General features: G+C 40.0%; 1 pseudogene; it reads left to right on the plus strand.

Annotated features, from left to right (window-relative positions):
• Positions 1-248: 248 nt before the first annotated feature.
• Positions 249-19,121, plus strand: LOC128069389 (actin-related protein T1-like; annotated as a pseudogene).
• Positions 19,122-19,560: the final 439 nt, after the last annotated feature.

Genomic DNA, 19,560 nt, shown 5'->3' on the forward strand with positions numbered 1-19,560 from the left:
TTTGCTAGATTATTATACAGTGGTTAATTATCACTGAGATAGCCTCAGCAAGCCCTGGGATGCCTGAAAGGGGACAAGATTCATGGGTTGAGGACTATGCACTGGCAACAGCCTTCTAGCTCCACCTGAGTGATAACTTGAGAACGTGGGAATCCTGTGGTTGTTTAAATTCCAAGCAGTGCCTATTGTCTCACAAAATGGCTAAGTGTTCTTTATTTTGTTGAGGTTTGAAACAGCATGCTGTTGACATGTTCAAACCATATATATTAGATACTCCAGCCTATAATTTTTGACAATGGATCTAGACTCTCCAAAGTAGGCCAGTATAGAGAGACTGGATGCCATTATCTCCTCATCTCTCTGGTAGGGCATCTTAAATTTAAAATCACTTTGACAAGAGACAATCAGAAGTACTTTGTAGGGGAAGAAGGTTTGTGGAAGTATGAAACCTTGCATTTGTACTACCCTAAAAAGTTATGACCAACCTAGATAGCATATTAAAAAGCAGTGACATTACTTCTCCAACAAAGGTCCATCTAGTCAAAGCTATGATTTTTCCAGTAATCATGTATGGATGTGAGAGTTGGACTGTGAAGAAAGCTGAGCAATGAAGAATTGATGCTTTTGAACTGTGGTGTTGAAGACTCTTGAGAGTCCCTTGGACTGCAAGAAGATCCAACCAGTCCATCCTAAAGGAGATCAGTCCTGGGTGTTCATTGGAGGGACTGATGTTGAAGCTGAAACTCCAATACTTTGGCCACCTCATGCGAAGAGTTGACTCATTGGAAAAGACCCTGATGCTGGGAGGGATTGGGGACAGGAGGAGAAGGGGATGACAGAGGATGAGATGGCTGGATGGCATCACTGACTTGATGGACATGAGTTTGAGTGAACTCTGGGAGCTGGTGCTGGACAGGGAGGCCTGGCATGCTGGGATTCATGGGGTTGCTGAGTTGGACATGACTGAGCAACTGAACTGAACTGATTGAACTTGAAATGGTAAGGGGATGAAATGACATGGAGAAACCCTAGAAGTAATGTTTTGAGTGGGAACTGGGAGTAAAACCCTTTCAATGATCGTGCTCATGACTGAGCCCTCCTTGAATCCAAGGGAGACTCAGGAGAAGACAACAGAAGTGAAGTTTGAGATCTTCAATGTGCCTGCCTTCTGCCTGTCCAACCACACAGTTGTAGCACTCTATGTCTCTGCCTCAGTCACAGGCCTAGGGGTGGACAGTGGGGATGGGATCATTTGCACTGTCCCCATCTTTGAGGCTTACTCCCTGCCACATGCTGTCACAAATCTCTACATAATGGGGAAGGACATCACAGAGCACCTCACCAGACTCCTTACTTGCTCATTGTTTTTGTTGTTGTTGTTCAGTCACTAAGTGTTGTTCAGTCACTAAGTCATGTTTGTGACTCCATGAACTGCAGCACGCTAGGCTTCCCTGTCCTTCACTATCTCCTGGAGTTTGCTCAGACTCATATCCAGTGAGTCAGCAATGCCATCTGACTATCTTATCCTCTGTTGTCCCCTTCTCCTCTTGCCCTCAAACCTTACCAGAACCAGAATCTTTTCCAATGACTTGGTGCTTTGCATCGAGTGTCCAAAGTATTGGAGCTTCAGCTTTAGCATCAGTCCTTTTAGTGAATATTCAAGGTTGATTTCCTTTAGAATTGACTGGTTTGATCTCCTTGCTGCCCAGGGGATTCTCAAGGGTCTTCTCCAGGCACCAGTTTGAAAGCATCAATTCTTCATACTAGCCTTCTTTATAGTCCAACTCTCGCATCCATACATGACTACTGGAAAAATCATAGCTTTGGCTATATGGACCTTTGTTGACAAAGTGATGTCTGTGCTTTCTAGTACACTATCTAGTCTTGTCATAGCTATCATTTCAAGGAGCAAGTGTCTTTTAATTTCGTGGATACAATCACAGTTCATATTGATTTTGGAATCTAAGAAAAGGAAATCTGACACTGTTTTCACATTTTCCCCATCTGTTTGCCATGAAGTTATGGCATTGGCTGCCATGATCTTCCTTTTTTGAATGTTGAGTTTTTTGTTTTTAATATTCAGATGAATACACATTTATTTATACCTCGGGCATTCTAGGGAGTATACTGTACAGTCACTCTGTAACTAACTTCATAGTATATATCTTTTTTCCTCTCTTTTTATTTTAAATTTATTTATTTTAATTGGAGGCTAATTACTTCACAATATTGTATTGGTTCTGCCACACATCAACATGAATCCATCATGGGCGTACACATGTTCCTCATCTTGAACCCCCCTCCCACCTCCCTCCTCGTACCATCCATCCGGGTCATTCCAGTGCCCCAGCCCCAAGGATCCTGTATCAAACCTGGACTGGTGATTTATTTCTTATATGATATTATACATTTTTCCATGACATTCCCCCAAATCATCCCACCCTCTCCCTCTCACACAGAGTCCAAAAGACTGTTCTATAGATCTGTGTCTCTTTTGCAGTCTCGCATACAGGGTTATTGTTACCATCTTTCTAAATTATATATATATATGTTAGTATGCTGCATTGGTCTTTTTCTTTTTGTGTGTGTGCTTATTTATTTATTTATTTAAAATTTTTATTTTTACTTTATTTTACTTTACAACACTGTATTGGTTTTGCCATACATTGACATGAATCTGCCATGAGTGTACATGAGTTCCCAAACATGAACCCCCCTCCCACCTCCCACCCCATATCATCTCTCTGGATCATCCCCATGCACCAGCCCCAAGCACCCTGTATCCTGCATCGAACATAGACTGGCAATTCGTTTCTTCCATGATAGTATACAGGTTTCAATGCCATTCTCCCAAATCATCCCACCCTCTCCCTCTCCCTCTGAGTCCAAAAGTTCGCTCTACACATCTGTGTCTCTTTTGTTGTCTCGCATACAGGGTCATCATTACCATCTTTGTAAATTTCATATATATGTGTTAGTATACTGTATTGGTGTTTTTCTTTCTGGCTTACTTCACTCTGTATAATTGGCTCCAGTTTCATCCATCTCATTAGAACTGATTCAAATGTATTCTTTTTCATGGCTGAGTAATACTCCGCCATGTATATGAACCACAGCTTTCTTATCCATTCATCTGCTGATGGACATCTAGGTTGTTTCCATCTCCTGGATATTATAAACAGTGCTGCGATGAACATTGGGGTACAGGCGTCTCTTTCAATTCTGGTATCCTCGGTGTGTATGCCCAGCAGTGGGATTGCTGGGTCATAAGGCAGTTGTATTTGCAATTTTTTAAGGAATCTCCACACTGTTCTCCATAGTGGCTGCACTAGTTTGCATTCGCACCAACAGTGTAAGAGGGTTCCCTTTTCTCCACACCCTCTCCAGCATTTATTGCTTACAGATTTTTGGATCGCACCCATTCTGACTGGTGTGAAGTGGTACCTCACTGTGGTCTTGATTTGCATTTCTCTAATAATGAGAGATGTTGAGCATCTTTTCATGTGTTTGTTAGCCATCCGTATGTCTTCTTTGGAGAAATGTCTATTTAGTTCTTTAGCCCATTTTTGAATGGGTCATTTATTTTTCTGGAATTGAGCTGCACAAGTTGTTTCTGGCTTACTTCACTCTGTATAATAGGCTCCAGTTTCATCTACCTCATTAGAACTGATTGAAATGCATTTTTTTAAATGGCTGAGGGTTCCAAATAGGAAAAGGAGAATTTCAAGGCTGTATATTGTCACCCTGCTTATTTAACTTATATGTAGAATACATCATGAGAAACACTGGACTGGAAGAAACACAAGCTGGAATCAAGATTGCTGGGAGAAATATCAATAACCTCAGATATGCAGATGACACCACCCTTATGGCAGAAAGTAAAGAGGAACTCAAAAGCCTCTTGATGAAAGTGAAAGAGGAGAGTGAAAAAGTTGGCTTAAAGCTCAACATTCAGAAAACAAAGATCATGGCATCCGGTCCCATCACTCTATGGGAAATAGAAGGAGAAACAGTGGAAACAGTGTCAGACTTTATTTTTTGGGGCTCCAAAATCACTGCAGATGGTGATTGCAGCCATGAAATTAAAAGACACTTACTCGTTGGAAGAAAAGTTATGACCAACCTAGATAGCATATTCAAAAGCGGAGATGTTACTTTGCTGACTAAGGTCCGTCTAGTCAAGTCTATGGTTTTTCCAATAGTCATGTATGGATGTGAGAGCTGGACTGTGAGGAAGGCTGAGTGCCGAAAAATTGATGCTTTTGAACTGTGATGTTGGAGAAGACTCTTGAGAGTCCCTTGGACTGCAAGGAGATCCAACCAGTCCATTCTGAAGGAGATTAGCCCTGGGATTTCTTTGGAAGGAATGATGCTAAAGCTGAAACTCCAGTACTTTGGCCACCTGATGCGAAGAGTTGACTCATTGGAGAAGATTCTGATGCTGGGAAGGATTGAGGGCAGGAGGAGAAGGGGACGACCGAGGATGAGATGGCTGAATGGCATCACAGACTCGATGGATGTGAGTCTGAGTGAATTCTGGGAGTTGGTGATGGATAGGGAGGCCTGGCATGCTGTGATTCATGGGGTTGCAAAGAGTCAGACACGACTGAGCGACTGAACTGAACTGAACTGAATATTCCATTCTGTATATGTACCATAGTTTTCTTATCGATTCGTCTGCTGGTGGACGTCTAGGTTGCTTCCATGTCCTGGCTATTATAAACAGTGCTGTGATGAACATTGGGGTACATGTGTCTCTTTCAATTCTGGTTTCCTCATTGTGTATACTTAGCAGTGGGATTGCTGGGTCATAAGGCAGTTTTATTTCCAGTTTTTTAAGGAATGTCCACACTTTTCTCCATAGTGGCTGTACTAGTTTGCATTCCCACTCCACACCCTCTCCAGCATTTATTGCTTGTAGATTTTTGTATAGAAGCCATTCTGACTTCTGGCGTGAAATGGTACCTCATCGTGGTTTTGATTTGCATTTCTCTAATAATGAGTGATGTTGAGCAACTTTTCATGTGTTTGTTAGCCATCTGTATGTCTTCTTTGGAGAAATGTCTGTTTAGTTGTTTGGCCCTTTTTTTGATTGGGTTGTTTATTTTTCTGGAATTGAGCTTCAGGAGTTGCTTCTATATTTTGAGATTAGTTCTTTGCAGTTGCTTCATTTGCTATTATATTCTCCCTTTCTGAATGCTGTCTTTTCACCTTGCTGATAGTTTCCTTTGTTGTGCAGAAGCTTCTAATTTTAATTAGGTCCCATTTGTTTAATTTTGCTTTTATTTCCAATATTCTGGGAGGTGGGTCATAGAGGATCATGATGTGATTATGTCAGAGAGTCTTTTGCCAATGTTCTCCTCTAAGAGTTTTATAGTTTCTGTTCTTATGTTTAGATCTTTAACCATTTTGAGTATATTTTTGTGTATGGTATGAGAAACTGTTCTAGTTTCATTCTTTTACAAGTGGTTGACCAGTTTTCCCAGCACCACTTGTTAAAGAGATTATCTTTTCTCCATTATATATTGTTGCCTCCTTTGTCAAATATAAGGTATTCATAGGTGTGTGGGTTTATCTCTGGGCTTTCTATTTTGGTCCATTGATCTATATTTTTATCCTTGTGCTAGTACCATACTGTCTTGACGACTGTGGCTTTGTAGTAGAGCCTGAAGTCAGGCAGGTTGATTCCTCCTGTTACATTCTTCTTTCTCAAGATTGCTTTGGCTATTCGAGGATTTTTGTATTTCCATACAAATTGTGAAATTATTTGGTTTAGCTCTGTGAAAAATACCGTTGGTAGCTTGATAGGAATTGCATTGAATCTATAGATTGCTTTGGGTAGTATACTCATTTTCACTATATTGATTCTTCTGATCCATGAACATGGTATATTTCTCCATCTATTAGTGTCCTCTTTGATTTCTTTCACCAGTGTTTTGTAGTTTTCTATATATAGGTCTTTAGTTTCTTTAGGTAGATATATTGCTAAGTATTTTATTCTTTTCATTGCAATGGTGAATGGAATTGTTTCCTTAATTTCTGTTTTTATTTTTCATTATTAGTGTATAAGAATGCAAGGGATTTCTGTGTGTTGATTTTATATCCTGCAACTTTACTATATTCATTCATTAGCTCTAGTAATTTTCTGATGGGATCTTTAGGGTTTTCTATCTAAAGGATGATGTCATATGCAAATAGAGTTTTACTTCTTATTTTCCAATTTGGATTCCTTTTATTTCTTTTTCTGCTCTGATTGCTGTGGCCAAAACTTCCAAAACTATGAAGCAGTGAAAGTGGGCACCCTTGTCTTGTTCCCAACTTTAGGGGAAATGCTTTTAATTTTTCACCATTGAGGATGTTTGCTGTGGGTTTGTCATATATAGTTTTTATTATGTTGAGGTATGTTCCTTCTATTCCTGCTTTCTGGAGAGTTTTTATCATAAATGGATGTTGAATTTTGTCAAAGGCTTTCTCTACATCTATTGAGATAATCATATGGCTTTTATTTTTCAATTTGTTAATGTGGTGTATTACATTGATCGATTTGCAGATATTGAAGAATCTTTGCATCCCTGGGATAAAGCCCACTTGGTCATGGTGTATGATCTTTTTAATGTGTTTTTGGATTCTGATTGCTGGAATTTTGTTAAGGATTTTTGCATCTATGTTCATCAGTGATATTGGCCTGTAGTTTTCTTTTTTTGTGGCATCTTTGTCCTGGTTTTGGTATTAGGGTGATGATGGCCTCATAGAATGTGTTTGGAAGTTTACCTTCCTCTGCAATTTTCTGGAAAATTTGAGTAGGATAGGAGTTATCTCTTCTCAAATTTTTGGGAGAATTCAGCTGTGAAGCCGTCTGGACCTGGGCTTTTGTTTGCTGGAAGATTTCTGATTACAGTTTCAATTTCCGTGCTTGTGATGGGTCTGTTAAGATTTTCTATTTCTTCCTGGTTCAGTTTTAGAAAGTTGTACTTTTCTAAGAATTTGTCCATTTCTTCCAAGTTGTCCATTTTATTGGCATATAATTGCTGATAGTAGTCTCTTATGATCCTTTGTATTTCTGTGTTGTCTGTTGTGATCTCTCCATTTTCATTTCTAATTTTATTGATTTGCTTTTTCTCTCTTTGTTTCTTGATGAGTCTGGCTAATGGTTTGTCAATTTTATTTATCCTCTCAAAGAACCAGCTTTTTGCTTTGTTGATTTTTGCTATGGTGTCTTTTGTTTCTTTTGCATTTATTTCTGCCTAATTTTTAAGATTTCTTTCCTTTTACTAACCCTGGGGTTCTTCATTTCTTCCTTTTCTAGTTGCTTTAGGTGTAGAGTTAGGTTATTTATTTGACTTTTTCTTGTTTCTTGAGGTATGCCTGTATTTCTATGAACTTTCCCCTTAGCACTGCTTTTACACTATCCCACAGGTTTTGGGTTGTTGTGTTTTCATTTTCATTAGTTTCTATGCATATTTTGATTTCTTTTTTGGTTTCTTCTGTGATTTGTTGGTTATTCAGAAGCGTGTTTTTCAGCCTCCATAGGTTGGAATTTTTAGTAGTTTTTCTCCTGTAATTGAGATCTAATCTTACTGCATTGTGGTTAGAAAAGATGCTTGGCAGGAAAAAAAAAAAAAAAAAGAAAAAAAAAAAAAAACAAATGAATGTAGCTCTGTTCCAATAAAATTTTATTTATGAAAAAAAAAAAAAAAAAAAAAAAAGAAAAGATGCTTGGAATGATTTCAATTTTTTTGAATTTGCCAAGGCTAGATTTATGGCCCAGGATGTGATCTATCCTGGAGAAAGTTCCATGTGCACTTGAGTAAAAGGTGAAATTCATTGTTTTGGGGTGAAATGTCCTATAGATATCCATTAGGTCTAGCTGGTCTATTTATCATTTAAAGTTTGTGTTTCCTTGTTAATTTTCTGTTTAGTTGATCTATTCATAGGTATGAGTGGGGTATTAAAGTCTCCCACTATTATTGTGTTATTGTTAATTTCCCCTTTCATACTTGTTAGCATTTATCTTCCATATTGTGGTGCTTCTATGTTGGGTGCATATATATTTATAATTCTTATATCTTCTTCTTGGATTGATCCTTTGATCATTATGTAGTGGCCTTCTTTGTCTCTTTTCACAGCATTTGTTTTAAAGTCTATTTTATCTGATATGAGTATTGCTTCTCCTGCTTTCTTTTAGTCTCTGTTTGATGGAATATCTTTTCCCAGCCCTTCACTTTCAATCTGTATGTGTCCCCTGTTTTGAGGTGGGTCTCTTGTAGGAAACATATATAGAGGTCTTGTTTTTGTATCCTTTCAGCCTGACTTTGTCTTTTCGTTGGGGCATTCCACCCATTTACGTTTAAGGCAATTATTGATAAGTAAAATCCCATTATCCTTTACCTTATTGTTCTGGGTTCCAGTTTATACACACGTTTTGTATTTCCTGTCTAGAGAAGATCCTTTAGCATTTGTTGGAGAGCTGATTTGGTGGTGCTGAATTCTCTCAGCTTTTGCTTGTCTATAAAGCTTTTGATTTCTCCTTCATATTTGAATGAGATCCTTGCTGGGTACCATAATCTGGTCTGTAGGTTATTTTCTTTCAGCACTTCAAATATGTCCTGCATCCCCCTCCTGGCCTGAAGTGTTTCTATTGAAAGATCAGCTGTTATCCTTATGGGAATCCACTTGTGTGTTATTTGTTGTTTTTCCCTTGCTGCATTTAATATTCGTTCTTTGTGTTTGACCTTTGTTAATTTGATTAGTATGTGTCTTGGGGTGTTTTGCCTTGGGTTTATCCTCTTTGGAACTCTCTGGGTTTCTTGGACTTGGGTGAATATTTCCTTCCCAATTTTAGGGAAGTTTTAACTATTATCTCCTCAAGTATTTTCTCATGGTCTCTCTTTTTTACTTCTTCTTCTGGGACTCCTATGATTCGAATGTTGGGGTATTTAATATTGTCCTGGAGGTCTCTGAGATTGTCCTCATTTCTTTTAATTCATTTTTATTTTATCCTCTCTGATTCATTTAATTCTACCATTCTATCTCCTACTTCACTAACCCTGTCTTCTGCCTCTGTTATTCTACTATTTGCTCCCTCCAGAGTGTTTTTTTTTAATCTCATTTGTTGCATTATTCATTATGTGTTGACTCTTTTTTATTTCTTCTAGGTCCTTGTTAAACCTTTCTTGCATCTCCTCAATCCCTGTCTCCAGGCTATTTATCTGTCATTCCATTTTTATTTCAAGATTCTGGATCATTCTCACTATCATTATTCGGAATTCTTTATCAGGTAGATTCCCTATCTCTTCCTCATTTGTTTGGTTTGGTGGGCATTTATCCTGTTCCTTTATCTGCTGGGTATTCCTCTTTCTCTTCATGTTGTTTATATTGCTGTGTTTGGGGTGGCCTTTCTGTATTCTGGCAGTTTGTGGAGTTCTCTTTATTGTGGTGTTTCCTCACTGTGGGTGGGGTTGTACCCATGGCTTGTCAAAGTTTCCTGGTTAGGGAAGCTTGTGTCGGTGTTCTGGTGGGTGGAGCTTGATTTCTTCTCTCTGAAGTGTAATGAAATGTCCAGTAATGAGTTATCAGATGTCAGTAGGTTTGGAGTAACTTTGGGCAGCCTGTATATTGAAGCTCAGGGCTGTGTTCCTATGTTGCTGGAGAATTTGCTTGGTATGTCTTGCTCTGGAACTTGTTGGCCCTTCGGTGGTGCTTGGTTTCAGTGTAGGTATGGAGGTGTTTGATGAACTCCTGTCGATTAATGTTCCCTGGAATCAGGAGTTCTCTGGTGTTCTCAGGATTTGAACTTAAGCCTCCTGCTCCTGGTTTTCAGTTTTATTTTTGCAGTAGTCTCAAGACTTCTCCATCTATACAGTACTGTTGATAAAACGTCTAGGTTAAAGATGAAAAGTTTTTCCACATTGAGTGACACCCAAAGAGTTTCACAGTTTTACATGGAGAAAAGAAGAGGGAGGAGGTGTTAGAGGTGACCCGAGAGATGAGGTGGAATCAAAAGAGGATAGAGCAAGCTAGCCAGTAATCACTTCCTTATGTTTGCTCCCCAGTCTGGACCACTCAGAGATGTTCACCGAGTTATACAGAGAAGAGAAGAGAGAGGAAGGGGACAGAGGTGGTCAGGAGGATAAAAGGGGAGAATCAACAGGAGAGAGACAAATCTAGCCAGTAATCAGTTCCCTAAGTATTCTCCAGACCAGGAGCTGACTGTGGCTCAGATCATGAACTCCTTATTACCAAATTCAGATTCAAATTGAGGAAAGTAGGGAAAACCGCTAGACCATTCAGGAAAGACCTAAATCAAATCCCTTATGATTATACAGTGGAAGTCAGAAATAGATTTAAGCACCTAGATCTGATAGATAGAGTGCGTGATGAACTATGGAATGAGATTTGTGACATTGTACAGGAGACAGGAATCAAGACCGTGCCCATGGAAAAGAAATGCAAAAAAGCAAAATGGCTGTCTGGGAAGGCCTTACAAATAGCTATGAAAAGAAGAGAGGCAAAAAGCAAAGAACAAAAGGAAAGATATAAGCATCTGAATGCAGAGTTCCAAAGAATAGCAAGAAGAGATAAGAAAGCCTTCTTCAGCGATCAATGTAAAGAAATAGAAGAAAACAACAGAATGTGAAAGACTAGAGATCTCTTCAAGAGAATTAGAGATACTAAGGGAATATTTAATGCAAAGATGGGCTCGATAAAGGACAGAAATGTTCTGGACCTAACAGAAGCAGAAGATATTAAGAAAAGGTGGCAAGAATACACAGAAGAACTGTACAAAAAAGATCTTCACGACCCAGATAATCATGATGATGTGATCACTAATCTAGAGCCAGACATCTTCGAATGTGAAGTCAAGTGGGCCTTAGAAAACGTCACTATGAACAAAGCTAGTGGAGGTGATGGATTCCAAGTTGAGCTGTTTCAAATCCTGAAAGATGATGCTGTGAAAGGGCTGCACTCTATATGCCAGCAAATTTGGAAAACTCAGCAGTGGCCACAGCACTGGAGAAGGTCAGTTTTCATTCCAATCTCAAAGAAAGGCAATGCAAAAGAATGCTCAAAGTACCGCACAATTGCACTCATCTCACATGCTAGTAAAGTAATGCTCAAAATTCTCCAAGTCAGGCTTCACCAATACATGAACCGTGAATTCCCTGATGTTCAAGCTGGTTTTAGAAAAGGCAGAGGAACCAGAGATCAAATTGCCAACATCCGCTGGATCATGGAAAAAGCAAGAGGGTTCCAGAAAACGTCTATTTCTGCTTTATTGACTATGCCAAAGCCTTTGACTGTGTGGATCACAATACACTGGAAAATTCTGAAAGAGCTGGGAATACCATACCACCTGACCTGCCTCTTGAGAAATCTGTATGCAGGTCAGGAAGCAACAGTTAGAACTGGACATGGAACAACAGACTGGTTCCAAATAGGAAAAGGAGTACATCAAGGCTGTATATTGTCACCCCGCTTATTTAACTTCTATGCAGAGTACATCATGAGAAACGCTGGACTGGAAGAAACACAAGCTGGAATCAAGATTGCTGGGAGAAATATCAATAACCTCAGATATGCAGATGACACCACCCTTATGGCAGAAATTGAAGAGGAACTAAAAAGCCTCTTGATGAAAGTGAAAGAGGAGAGTGAAAAAGTTGGCTTAAAGCTCAACGTTCAGAAAACGAAGATCATGGCATCTGGTCCCATCACTTCATGGGAAATAGATGGGGAAACAGTGGAAACAGTGTCAGACTTTATTTTTGGGGGCTTCAAAATCACTGCAGATGGTGATTGCAGTCATGAAATTAAAACACACTTACTCCTTGGAAGAAAAGTTATGACCAACCTAGATAGCATATTCAAAAGCAGAGACATTACTTTGCCGACTAAGGTCCATCTAGTCAAGGCTATGGTTTTTCCAGTGTTCATGTATGGATGTGAGAGTTGGACTGTGAAGAAGGCTGAGCACCGAAGAATTGATGCTTTTGAACTGTGGTGTTGGAGAAGACTCTTGAGAGTCCCTTGGACTGCAAGGAGATCCAACCAGTCCATTCCGAAGGAGATCAACCCTGGGATTTCTTTGGAAGGAATGATGTTAAAGCTGAAGCTCCAGTGTTTTGGCCACCTCATGTGAAGAGTTGACTCATTGGAAAAGACTCTGATGCTGGGAGCGATTGGGGGCAGGAGGAGAAGGGTACGATCGAGGATGAGATGGCTGGATGGCATCATGGACTCGATGTTCATGAGTCTGAGTGAACTCCTGGAGATGGTGATGGACAGGGAGGCCTGGCGTGCTGCAATTCATGGGGTCACAAATAGTCGGACATGACTGAGCGACTGAACTGAACTGAACTGAAGTATTCTTCACTCTTTGGAACACACAAAGAGATTCACAGAGTTGGGTAGAGAAGAGAATGGGGAGGGAGGAGATAGAGATGACCTGGTGGAGAAAAAAGGAGAGTCCAAAGCGGGAGAGAACAATCAGGCCAGTGATTTCACTCCCAAGTAAAAATGGGTAGTGAAGATTAGGTTCTTAAAGGTACAAAATTGATAACAAATACCAAAAAGCATGGATTAAAAATCTAGAGTTGGGATTTCCAAAAATACAATATTCAAGAAAAGAAAGTAAGCAAAGTCACAAAATTATAATATATATATATATATACATATATGAAGTTTGCTTTAAAAAATAGTCTTTTTTTTTACAAAGTAATGATAGGTTATAAAAATTAAAATTAAAGAAGTAATAGAGGACTTAAAATTTTTAAAAAAAGAATGATAGTAAAAATAGTAAAAATATATCTAGGATTTTCTCTGGTATTGTTGTGTGCAGTGTGGTGTTAGTTTATTTTCGGATAGTTCCTTGGTCTGGGTTAGCTTTCTCAAGGTCTATAGGCCCCTTCCTATGTCGTTAGTACTAACTACAGGGTTTTAATCTATTGTATCTGTCACTTCCAAGGCAGTTCCCTCTGTTTTAGCTTCTTCTGTTTGCTGGTCTCTTCAGTGTCCAATTTCTGCCCTGACACAAGGGGACGGTGGTGGACACTTTTTTAGGCTCACTTATTCAGTCTAGCTGTTGGGAGGGACGGACACTACAAACAAATAACACTGGCGTGTGCTTGCAGTGTCTCAACCACACTGGGCCTACCCCCGCTCATGGTGCATGTGCCCTCCCTGCCCACACTGCTCAGGCTCTAGGTTGCTCCACTGGGAACCGTCTGAGGCCAGCCCTGGGCTGCATGCACCTCCCAGGTCTAAGCTGCTCAGGTTCAGTCACTCGGGTAGCCCTCAGAGGCACAGACTTGGCTGGGCCTGCATTTTGTGCCCTTCCCAGGTCTGAGCAGCTCAGGTGATGAGGTGTTTGGTGAGCGTGGTCACTGCAACTTATCGCCTCCCTCATCCCTGCCACTCGGTTTTCTGGGTGTACAACCAGCGCACCTTCTCAGGTGGATGTTGACCGTCCAGAACCCGAAGAAGTCTTAGTTAGGAAAGAAGCCTGCTTGCAATTTTGTAGATAATGCCTCTCTGGGGCTGCAATTGTCCCCTTCTGGCTCTGGCTGCCTGTCATAGGAGGGGGATGGGCTGTAGCAGGCTAGCTCTGTTCAGTTCTTTGTTCTGTGAGTGTGCCTGGCGGTGTCTTAGGTTAGGGCTTTTCACGTGGTAACTATCCCACAGTGCGGTTTGCTAGCCCAAGTTAGTTCCCTCGGATTGTCCTTGGGGCATTCAGGCCTGATCCATACTCTAAGCAATGCAGCACACGCCTCCCTGCCCAGTCCCCACTTGCTAGTGGCGGATGCAGGCGTCCACTCTGCTTCTCCGCTGGGGGAGTTACCGTTGGGCACGTTATCTGTGGATTTTAATTATTTATTTATTTTTCCTCCCAGTTATGTTGCCCTCTTTGATTCCAAGGCTCACCACAGACTCGGCAGTGAGAGTGGTTTCTGGTGTTTGGAAACCTCTCTCTTTTTAAAACTCCCTTCCTGGGAAGGAGCTCCATCCTTACCTCTTTTGTCTCTTTTTTTGTCTTTTATATTTTTTCCTACCTGCTTTCAAAGACACTGGGCTGCTTTTCTAGATGCCTGATGTCCTCTGCTGGCATTCAGAAGTTGGTTTGTGCAATTTACTCAGTGTTTAAATGTACTTTTGATGAATTTGTGGGGGAGAAATGATCTCCCTGTCCTATTCCTCCACCATCTTAGGACCACCCCTCCCTGAATGTTGAGTTTTAAGCCAGCTTTTTCAATCTCCTTTTTCACTTTCATCAAGAGGCTCTTTAGTTCCTCTCCACTTTCCACCATTAAAGTGGTATCACCTGCATATCTGAGGTCGTTGATATTTCTCTTGGAAATCTTGATTCCAGCTTGTGATTCATCCAGTGTTTTCCAAAATGTACTCTGCATATAAGTTAAATAAGCAGGGTGACAATATACAGCCTTTATGTACTCCTTTTTCAATATGGAACCAGTTCATTGCTCTATGGCTGGTTCTAAATATTTTTTCTCGAATTGTGTACAGGTTTCTGGGATGAAAGGTAAGATGGTCTGGTATTTCCATCTTTTTAAGAATTTTCCAGTTTATTGTGATCCACACAGTCAAAGGTTGTAGCATAGTCAATGAAGCAAAGGTAGATGTGTTTTGGAATTCCTGTGCTTTCCCTACAATCCAACAAATATTGGCAATTTGATCTCTGGTTCCTCTGACTTTTCTAAATCAAGCTTGTATATCTGGAAGTTCTTGGTTCACATACATTTAAAGTCTAGATTGAAGAATTTTAAGAGTTACTTTGCTAGTGAAATAAGCACAATTTTACAGTACTTTACACATTATTTGGCATGGTACTTTTGGGGGATTAGAATAAAAACTGACTCCTGTGGCCACAGCTGAGTTTTCTAAATTTACTGACATATTGAGTGCAGCACTTTAACAGCCTTATCTCAGGATTTGAAAGCTCTGCTGAAATTTCATCACCTCCACTGGCTTTGTTCATAGCAATGCTTCCTTAGGTCCACTTAACTTCATATTCCAGGATATCTGGCTCTAGACGAGTGATCACACCATCGTTTTTACCAGGATAATTATCATCTTTTCTGTATAGTTTTTCTGTTTATTCTTGAAACCTCTTCTTCATATCTTCTGCTTCTGTTAGGTCCATACCGTTTCTGTCCTTTATTGTGCTGATCTTTGCATGAAATGTTCTCTTGATATCTCCAGTTTTCTCAAAGAGATCTCTAATCTTTCCCATTCTATTATTTTCCTCTATTTCTTTGCATTGTTCACTTAAGAAGGCTTTATTATCCCTCCTTGCTATTTTCTGGAACTCTGCTTTTAGTTGGTATATCTTTCCCTTTTTCCCTCATCTTTCATTTCTTTTCTCAGCTATTTGTAAGGCCTCCTCAGACGACCATTTTGCTTTCTTTCTTTTTCTTTGTGATGGTTTTGGTCACCACTTCCTGTACAATGTTTTGAATCTCCATCCATAGTTCTTTGGACACTCCTTCTACCAGATCTAATCCCTTGAATATATTCATCACCTCTACTGTATAATCATAAGAAATTTGATTTAGGTCATACCTGAATGACCTAGTGGTTTTCCCTACTTTCTTCAATTTAAACCTGAATTTTGCAATAAGGGATCATGATCTGAAGCACAGTCAGTTCCCAGTTATGTTTCTGCTGACTGTGTAGAGCTTCTCCATCTTCAGCTGCAAAGAATATACTAAATCTATTTCATTATTAACCATCTGGTGATGTCCATATGTAGAATTATCTCCTGTGTTGTTGGAAGAGGGTGTTTGCTATGACCAGTGAATTCTCCTGACAAAACTCTGTGAGTTTGTGCCTTGCTTCATTTTGTATTCCAAGGCAAAACTTGCCTGTTTTTCCAGGTATCTCTTGACTTCTTACTTTCACATTCCAGTCCTCTATGATGAAAAGGACATTTTTTTTTTTAATTTTTGGTATTAGTTCTAGAAGGTCTTAGGTCTTCATAGAATTGGTCAGCTTCAGCTTCTTCAGCAATAGTGTTTGGGGCATAGACTTGGCTTACTGTGATGTTGAATGGTTTGTCTTGGAAATGAAATGAGATCATTCTGTCATTTTTAAGATTGCACCCAAGTACTGAATTTGCCAACAAAGGTCTGTCTAGTCAAGGGTATGGTTTTTCCAGTGGTCATGTATGGATGTGAGAGTTGGACTATAAAGTGAGCTGAGCGCCAAAGAATTTATTCTTTTGAAGTGTGGTATTGGAGAAGACTCTTGAGAGTCCCGTGGACTGCAAGGAGATCCAACCAGTCCATCCTAAAGGAGATCAGTTTTGGGTATTCATTGGAAGGAGTGATATTGAAGCTGAAACTCCAATAATTTGGCCACCTCATGCAAAGAGTTGACTCATTGGAAAAGGCCCTGATGCTGGGAGGGATTTGGGGCAGGAGAAGAAGGGGACGACAGAGGATGAGATGGCTGAATAGCATCACCGACTCAATGGACATGGGTTTGGGTGAACTCTGGGAGTTGGTGCTTCGATTCATGGGGTTGCAAAGAGTCGGACACGACTGAGCGACTGAACTGAACTGCCCTGCCTTTCAGACTCTTCTGTTGACTACTAAGCTTACTCCATCTCTTCTAAGGGATTCTTGCCCACAGTGGTAAATATGGTCATCTGAATTAAACTCACCCATTCCAATCAATTTTAGTTCACTGATTCCTAAGATGTTGATATTCACTTTTGCCATCTCCTGCTTGATCATGTCCAATTTACCTTGATTCATAGACCTAACATTCCAGGTTCCTATGCACTTGTTATTTATAGCATTAAAATTCAGTTTCACCACCAGACACATCCATGACTAAGGAATGTTTCCTGTTTGGCCCAGCTGGTTCATTCTTTCTAGAGCCATTTCTCCGCTCTTCCCCAATGGCATGTTGGACAGCTACTGACCTGGGGAGCTCATCTTCCACTGTCATATCTTTTTTGCCTTTTCATGCTGTTCATGGAGTTCTTAAGACAAGAATACTAGAGTGATTTGCCATTCCCTTTTTCAGTGAACCACATTTTGACAGAACTCTTCACCCGTCCAACTGTGTGACCCTACTCAGCATGGCTGATAGCCTCATTGAGTTATACAAACCCCTTTGCCATAACAAGGCTGTGATCCATGAACATGTATACTATACAGTATACTTATAAAATCTATAGTAATAATAAGGTGATATGAAATACTTAGTAGCCAAGATGGTGGTATAGGAAGACCCTGATTTCACGTCCTACCATAGTTTTCCTAATATTACAACTATTTAGAGAGCAGCCATCAATGAGAATAACATGAAGACTAGCAGAAAATACTTCCCACCCCTAAAGATATAAGGAATGAACCCCAACAAGTCAGGTAGGAGGAATAGAGACAGTATAATCTTGACCCATACCCCACGGTTAGTGCTACACAAATGGGAGGATGATTACAATTGCAAAGTATCTCCCTAAGAAGTGAGGATTCCAAGCCCCACACTGGGCTCTCCAGCCCAGGCGTTTTACACTGGAAAGGTGAACCCCTACATTGCCTGGCTTTAGAAGGCCAGAAGGACTTATTTTGGGGAGAGTGAGAGGGCTGTCGGATACAGAGTCCTGCCTTAAATGAAATGGACAAAATCTCAATCTCCAAGTCCCAGCTCAGAGACTGTAATTTGAATGAAGCTTGAGTCAAACCCACAGGCTGACCTTGGACAGCCTCCTGGAGATATGGGAGCAAACTGGAACTCCCCGTGTGGTACAAACACTGGTACTTGCCATTTATCAAAGTTTAGTTAGTGTTAGTTACTTAGCTGCAGCTGACTCTGTGATCCCATGGACTGTAGCCCACCAGGCTCCTCTGTCCATGGGATTTCCTGAGCAAAAATACTGGAGTGAGTTGCCATTCTCTTCTCCAGGGGATCTTCCCAACCCAGGGATCAAACCTGGTTCTCCCCCGTTGCAGGCAGATTCTTTACCCCCTGAGCTACCAGGGAAGCCACTATGAAAGTTTATTCTTTCATAGACAGTGTCAAAGACGTTGATGCTGTAAAATACCATTTTGGAGTCTTCCCTCTAGCCTATTACTGCCAGTAGTCTGACATAATCCTAGGATCCTTTGGACTTGCAGGGATTTGACCCTGCCAATCAACAAATTGGCATGAGACTCAGTGTCCCTGGACTCTGTAGCCACCCACCCTAAAATATGTTTCACAGGACAAGCAGGTTGGTGCCAGTTCTACGGATAGAATATTCTAAAGTATAGTTGAAGTTCAGTGTTTCCTTACTAATTTTATGTTTGAATGATCTATTCATCATTGAAAGGGGTATTTAAGTCTCCTAAAATTACTGTATTATTTTTCTATTACTCCATTTCTATTAGTATTTTTTAGTATATTTAATATATTTATTAACACTGAGTACACACATATTTACAACTATTATATCCCCTTTGTAAATCTATCCCTTTACCATAATATAATGATCTTCTTTGTCTCTGTTTTAATTTTTGACTTGAGGTCTATTTTGACTGACATAAATATAGCTACCCTTGCTGTCTTTTGTTTCCATTTACTTTGATTATTTTTTGCATCCCTTTACTTTGAGCCACTGTGTGTCATAAAAACACATCCTCAGTATTAATATTCTACCACTTCATATAAAATTTAAAATCCTTGTAGAAGTATAGTCCCATTTACTCCATTGGTTGTTTTCCTAGGCGATGGCACCCCACTCCAGTACTCTTGCCTGGAAAATCCCATAGATGGAGGAGCCTGGTGGGCTGCAGTCCATGGGATCGTGAAGAGTCGGACATGACTGAGCGACTTCACTTTGACTTTTCACTTGCATGCATTGGAGAAGGAAATGGCAACCCACTCCAGTGTTCTTGCCTGGAGAAACCCAGGGAAGGGGGAGCCTGGTGGGCTGCCCTCTATGGGGTCGCACAGAGTCAGACACGACTGAAGCGACACAGCAGCAGCAACAGCAGTTTCAAACATTTCTGGTGTTTTTAATTCCTTCATGTAGATCTAACGTTTCAAATGATGTAATTGTCCACCAGCCTGAGAAACTCCCTGTCACAATTACTACTGAGAATGCTGTGTTAAGCTAAGGATGCACATTTTAATCCCAGGATAAACTAACAAAAATGCTGAGAATTAGAGGCAATAAGACAACATAAAAAGTAAAATTGAGTACTAAAAAGAGTTTAAATCACCTAAACCAAGGTGGTAAAAAGGTAGACAAAACTGGGAAAAACAAATATATGTAATATAAAAATATATTACATTTTAAGTTATAAATAAGTATAAATTTAATTATATACAACTATGTATTATAATTTATAAGGTAGTGTGACTAAGTTCTTATGTATCAATAATTTCTTTAAATGTAAATTTTTGAATTCTCCAATCAAAGGCATAGAATGGCTGAAATTAAAAAAAAAAAATGACCTAACTATATGCTATCTATAAGAGACTCACTGTCCAAATCTTTGTGAGTCTACAGCATGCCAGGCTTCTCTGTCCTTCAAAAACATTTTCCCCACCTTC

This window comes from Budorcas taxicolor, chromosome X (genome assembly GCF_023091745.1).
Source record: "Budorcas taxicolor isolate Tak-1 chromosome X, Takin1.1, whole genome shotgun sequence".
In the NCBI taxonomy this organism is placed as follows: domain Eukaryota; kingdom Metazoa; phylum Chordata; class Mammalia; order Artiodactyla; family Bovidae; genus Budorcas; species Budorcas taxicolor.